Here is a 6,835-nt window from a genome sequence, read left to right as displayed (position 1 = left end):
CAGCGCAATCACGCGAACGCGTGCTCCACGCGGCCGCGTCGCTTGCGCCGCACAGCTCCACCAAAACTGCCAAATTATCTTATCTTTCTCTCCTCCAAATCCTAATTTTTCTTTTCCCTCCTTATCTCCCCCTTCTCCCTTCTCCCTTCTACCCCACCCCTCACTCCATCTCTCTCTCACCTCCATTAACAAGGTTTTCTTTTCTTCCCTCCTTCTTCCATTTTTTTTATCATTATTCTTATTTTAGATGTTATTTTCTTTTTTTTTTCTTTTTCTTTTCTTTATCATTATTTTCTTTCTTCTTATTTCCTTTTTACATGATGCTAGCATATTTATTTGAGCCATCATTCCTCATTATTTGCTTGTGGATTATTGTAATTTGTTTGGCACTTATATCTTATTCTCAAAAAAGGGATTGCTCGCATGTTTACTTTAATACTTTCTATGCCTTATTTATCATGCATGCTATGTGTTTGTGAAAAGGCCCATATGGCATCATGCACTTTTCTACATTATCATATTCTACTATTCCATGCATGTTTTTCACTAAATCCCTTTACTATTTTATTAATCCAATTTAATTGCCAATACAAATTGTTAATTTGTTACGAAGTGATGCTTGATCTATGCTACTCATGCCCTTGCCGGCATGCCAATAATCATCTTGCATCTACTTCCCTTTATGTGCACCTATCCTATTTCCTTTCTTGATCTTTTCACATGTTGTCTAGACCATGTGTTTATTTCATTCATCTTCACCGTGCACTGTTTATTACCCACTCCATCTCTTTCCTTGCTTTGTTTCTTTGGATCTGACTTACTTTCTTTTTCCTTTTTCAGAATGGCCACCAAGAAAGGCAAAGAGAAGGCTACCCCTAAACCCACAGCAAGGAAAGGAACGAAGAGAGCATTAGTGGCAGAACCTTCTTCAACTGCAGTCAAGCCCTCAACAAAGAGAATTAAAAGGATTATCAAGGTTGATGAAAAGGAACGAGCCTTCCCAGCCAAGGACACTGCACGATTCCCAAATCGCTACTGTGAGCAGATGTTTCCTATTCTGGCAGCTCGAAATTACAACAACGAACACCTTCTTATCCTTCCGCCTCATATCGCTGAATTTGTTGAGCCACAAATTGCACATAGACATTGGGGATTTCTACTGAGACAGCCACGACAGGTTAATCTTTCTTGGGTTGTTGAGTTCTACTCCAACTTCCACCTGCCGACTCTGCAGTCCATCTATTTATGCCAGAAGCAAGTCCCCATTACAGAAGAAGCCATACAGCAGGCTTTAGATCTCCCACCTGCTCTAGAAGGATTGGACGCTTTTCAGAAAGCCGCAACCAAGCGCCAGGCATACACTTTTGACTGGGACGCTGTTCTCAGAGTTATTGCTCGCCCTAGCAGCAAATGGATCTTCGGATACCATCGTTCCCGTCCTAAGGGAATCTCGGCTTCCGCCCTTACCTTAGAGGCTCACGTATGGGCACAGATCATGTCCCATTATGTCTTCCCGAGTACTCATGAGTCCTCCTTCACCGCAGACATGGCCGTTCTACTATGGTGCATCCTCACAGACCAGCCTCTCAATTTACCGCGACATATCCGAAATGCTATGGAACATGTGCAGATCGCGGGCAACCTACCTTTTCCCATATTGGTCTCTGATCTCATCTCAGCAGCTGGAGTATCCTACAGAGCTGGGGACACCAAAGCCATTCTTCCACGGGATGATCAATATGTTCCTAACGGGAAATATCTCAGGCCACCACTTGCCACGACCAGCCAGTCCACAGAGGATGCTGCAGCTCCTCCATCATCTACCAGTCAACTGCTACATCAGATACTGAAGCGGTTGGACCAACATGAAAAGAAAGCAAAGCTCCGTGGGCGTCGCAACCAACGCCGATTCAAACACCTCATGGAGCTACTTCGAGGAGATTGCCGAGACTCAGACACCCCGGACTCCACATCCTTCACTAGCACAGGGAGCCAGAACGACCCCGACTGTGGAGACACTGCCACCAGCCCACCATTGTTCCTGACAGATAGCATCGAAGACGGTGCAAAGCCTTAAGTGTGGGGAGGTCGGTCAGTACCTGACTTCCGGAGGTAAATTCTCTTCCCTAGCACCAATAAATTAGGATATTTTAGTTAGATTTTCTTTTTCTTAGAATAGATTAGTTGCATGCATGTTCCACTTGATTGAAAAGACAATAAGTTTCTTCTAAAAAATATCTTTAGAACAAAATTTCACTAATTCTGATCCTAACTTTTAGGATAAATCTGCTTGAAGTTATATTTGGAACATGATTTTTGAGCTAAAGAACACACAACCTGTGAAAATTTTGAGCCTTTATGCATGGTTACATTATTTAACCATAAGTATTTTATTCTTGTGTGTTTACTTCTCTATGATTGTAATCTATATTTTGTCTCATCCTATATGTCCAATAGTTATTATGTTTATATGCTTGCATGTGACTGAGGCCATTATTTGTTTAAACTCACTTATCCAAATTAAGCCTACCCTTTTTAATTACCTTTGTCAACCACTTTGAGCCTTAAAATCCCATTTGTTCTGTATTCTACCACATTACTAGCCTTAAGCGGAAAAAATAATTATATATCCCAAATTGAATCTTTGGTTAGCTTAAAATAGAATTGTGTATGATAGTTAAGTATGGAAATTTGTGGGAACAAAAGTTATTAAGGGAATGTGTCATGATAAGATAATGGGAATTTGGGTACCTACTCATGTGAGGCTATAAGAATCACAACTCTATGTGCATCGATAAGCATGAATAAGGGGATAAAATTACCCCAATGTTAAATTAAAAATTCAAAAGATCAATGCACATATGCCAAAAAATATATATATATATATATATATATATATATATATATATATATATATATATATATATATATATATATATATATATATATATATATATATGATACATGAGTATGGAAGGTAAAAGGGAATTCTGGGTAGCTAGGTATGAATTCTAAAGTTTTATAAAATATATAGGTTGGGTTAAAGCTGGGTTAATTAAAGATTTAATTTATAAGCTCACTTAACCATATATATATATCCCTATCCTTACCTTGGCCCCATTACAACCTTAAAAAGACCTCATGATGTTTGCATTGGCATATTAACTATTGTTGATTGGTTGGGAGAAAAACAAAAGTTAGAGAGCATAATTAGAGAGGGATAGAGTGATCACCCTATACACTAGAGAGATTAGAGCGTACATACATCATCGGTGAGGGTTCAATGCTTGAATTTCCATGTTCTCTGCTTTCATGAGCTATCTTCTAGCACTTTTATCTGTCTTACTGTATAATGATAGAATTAGTGGAATTTGATTTGTAATTGTTTGAAGAGCTTATTTACTTTTGATCAAGTGAGCAAGAATCATATAGTTGCATTCATATATATAGGTTGCATTGCATTGCATGAGTTTCTACATGTTCATACTTATTTATCTTATCTCCTTCAATTAAGCATGAGGACATGCTAATATTTAAGTGTGGGGAGGTTGATAAACCACTATTTTATGGTTTATATTGTGTATAATTATGTGGTTTTATCATGATCCTTACCCACTTATTCATTAATTTAGCATGCATTTATATTTCCTTCCTAGATTTATTACATGATTGAAAACTGCTTCCTAAAGACTTTTTTATTATGCATTTTAGTTCTCCTTTATCCCATTCGATGCCGTGATATGTGTGTTAAGTGTTTCAGGCTTTATAGGGCATGGATGAGTTGGAGATTGGAAGGGAAGCTAGCGAAAATGGAAGGAACACAAGAAATTGAGGAGACAACCAGCGAGAAGTGACGCGGCCGCATGGCTCACGCGTTTGCGTGGAAGAGGAGAAATTATAGTGACGCAGCCGCATGGCTCACGCGACTACGCAGAAAGAAAAAGCACAAGTGACGCGGAGGCGTGGACGACGCGAACGCGTGGCACGGAAAAACGCGAATGACGCGTCCGCATGGACGACACGACCGCGTGACATGCGCGATCTGCATAATCTGCAGATTTCGCTGAGGGCGATTTTGGGCCCTGTTTTGACCCAGTTCTCGGCCCAGAACAGCAGACTAGAGCCAGAGAACATGCAGAAACGAAAAAGAACATTCATTCTACACAGTTTTAAGTTTTTCAGATCTAGTTTTACTCCTCCTCTAGGTTTTCTCTCTACACAATTGATACTTTTAGGATATTATTTTTCTACTACTTTGGCATTGGGATATTGAGAAGAGTTATTTCCTCATCAAGACTTCGTCATTCTAGTTTGTTCTCTTAACTTGGTTTATTTCTTCCATGTTCCTTGCCTTGTTCAATTTTGTCATTGGAACACTTTTATGATTATTGAATACAAGAATTATTTCTTTCATTTTAATCCATTTTTCTTTCCAATAATCTTGTCTTCTTTTGATTCCCTTTCATATGTTATGGATTTATTATTTACAATGAGCGAGTAGTTCCCTAACTTGATGGGGAGTTGATTGAAAAGAACCAATTGAGTTGGAAGGCTTAAGAGAAAGATTGTAATTGGGTTTACTGTTGGATTGCCTTCTAGTCACTAACATCAATCCTTTTTAATTAAGTGGGTTGCAACTTGTGAACAGATGTAGCATTCCAACTTGTTTGACTTTCCTTTGCCTAGTAAAGGATAACCAAACAAAATAACTTTTAATTATCAATTAATCTTGAGAGCATTCCAACTATAATAGGGACTCCAACTAATCAACTCTCAGTCAAGGCTTTTATTTACATTGTTCAAATTCATCAATTTAATTTCCTGTCATTCAACTCAAACCTTTTTGAAAACATCTGATTAATAAAATAGCACACCTTTCTGTAACTCGTTGGGAGATGACCTGGGATTCATACTCCCAGTATTTAAAATTTAAATTTCTGTGACATATTTCTAAATTGATAAGTGGATTTCCGGTGAGTTAAGAACTATACTTGCAACGTACACATTTTCATAATTTTTAATTCACCAAATTCCGCAACATCACCCCTCCCTCTCTATAAGTTCGAATTCCTCTCTCTACCTCATCCTTCTATTCTTCTTTTTCTCTGACACATCAAGGAATCTCTATACTGTGACATAGATGATTCCATACTTTCTTTGTTTTCTTCTCTTTCATATGAGTAGGAACAAAGATAAAGGCATTCTTGTTGAAGCTGATCCTGAACCTGAAAGGACTTTGAAGAGGAAGCTAAGAGAAGCTAAAGCACAACTCTCTGGAGAGGACCTGATAGAAATTTTTGAGAAAGAAGAAGACGTGGCAGCCAAAAATAACAACAATGCCAACAATGCAAGGAAGGTGCTTGGTGACTTTACTGCACCTACTCCCGACTTCTATGGGAGAAGCTTCTCTATTCCTGCCATTGGAGCAAACAACTATGAGCTTAAGCCTCAATTATTCATGGACTTCCATTGGAAGATCCTCATCAGTTCTTGGCTGAATTTTTGCAAATCTGTGACACTGTTAAGACCAATGGAGTTGATCCCGAGGTCTACAGACTTATGCTTTTCCCTTTTGCTGTAAGAGACATAGCTAGTATATGGTAGAACTCACAACCTAGAGACAGCCTGAACTCTTTGGAAATGTTGGTCAATGCCTTCTTAGCTAAATTCTTTCCACCTCAAAAGATGAGTAAGCTTAGAGTGGAAGTTTAAACCTTCAAACAGAAGGAAGGTGAATCCCTCTATGAAGTATGGGAAAGATACAAGCAATTGATTAGAAGGTGTCATTCTGACATGCTTTCAGAATGGAGCATCATAGGTATCTTCTATGATGGTCTGTCTGAGTTATCCAAGATGTCATTGGACCATTCTGCAGGTGGATATATTCATCTAAAGAAAATGCCTGCAGAAGCCCAGAAACTCATTGAAATGGTTGCAAATAACCAGTTCATGTATACTTCTGAAAGAAATCCTATGAACAATGGGACAACTCAGAAGAAAGGAGTTCTTGAGATTGATACTATGAATGCCATATTGGCTCAAAACAAAATATTGACTCAGCAAGTCAATATAATTTATCAAAATCTGACTGGATTCCAAGCTGCATCTGGCAGTGCTAAAGAAGCCTCCTTTGAAAGAGAAGCTTATGACCCTGAGAATCCTGCAATGAAAGAGGTGAATTACATGGGAGAACCCTATAGAAACACCTAAAATTCTTCATTGAGGAATCACCCAAATTTCTCACGGAAGGATCAACAGAAGTCTCAACAAGGCTTCAATAACAATAATGGTGGGAGAAACAGGTTTGGCAATAGCAAACCTTTGCCATCATCTTCTCAGCAACAGACAGAGAATTTTGAACAGAGTCGTTTTGGCTTAGCAACCATAGTCTCTGATCTATCTAATACCACACTAAGTTTCATGAATGAAACAATATCCTCCATTAGAAATTTGGAGGCATAAGTGGGTCAGCTGAGTAAAAAGGTTACTGAAACTCCTCCTAGCACTCTCCCAAGTAATACAGAAGAAAATCCCAAGAGAGAGTGTGGTGGACAAAATTGTGATCATCAACAATGGCTCCAAAGACTTGGTGCTCTCAAACATAAATCACACTTTGTCACAACTCCGCACAACTAACCAGCAAGTGTACTGGGTCGTCCAAGTAATACCTTACGTGAGTAAGGGTCGATCCCACAGAGATTGTTGGTATGAAGCAAGCTATGGTCATCTTGTAAATCCAGTCAGGCGGATTTAACTGGATTAAGAGATTATTGGTTTAAATAAAGATAATAAAATAAACAGAAAATAAAGATAAAGTTACTCATGTAATTCAATG

General features: G+C 38.6%; 1 non-coding gene across 1 annotated transcript; it reads right to left on the bottom strand.

The window, feature by feature from the left end:
- Window positions 1-5,691: 5,691 nt before the first annotated feature.
- On the bottom strand, window positions 5,692-5,795 carry LOC130964956 (small nucleolar RNA R71). The gene has a single exon (XR_009081018.1). It is a non-coding gene; the product is annotated as a small nucleolar RNA R71 (small nucleolar RNA).
- Window positions 5,796-6,835: the final 1,040 nt, after the last annotated feature.

The sequence above is a fragment of the Arachis stenosperma genome, chromosome 2 (genome assembly GCF_014773155.1).
Source record: "Arachis stenosperma cultivar V10309 chromosome 2, arast.V10309.gnm1.PFL2, whole genome shotgun sequence".
NCBI lineage: Eukaryota > Viridiplantae > Streptophyta > Magnoliopsida > Fabales > Fabaceae > Arachis > Arachis stenosperma.
The sequence above is the reverse complement of the archived record's forward strand: the minus strand, read 5'-3'. Positions and strand labels throughout refer to the sequence as shown.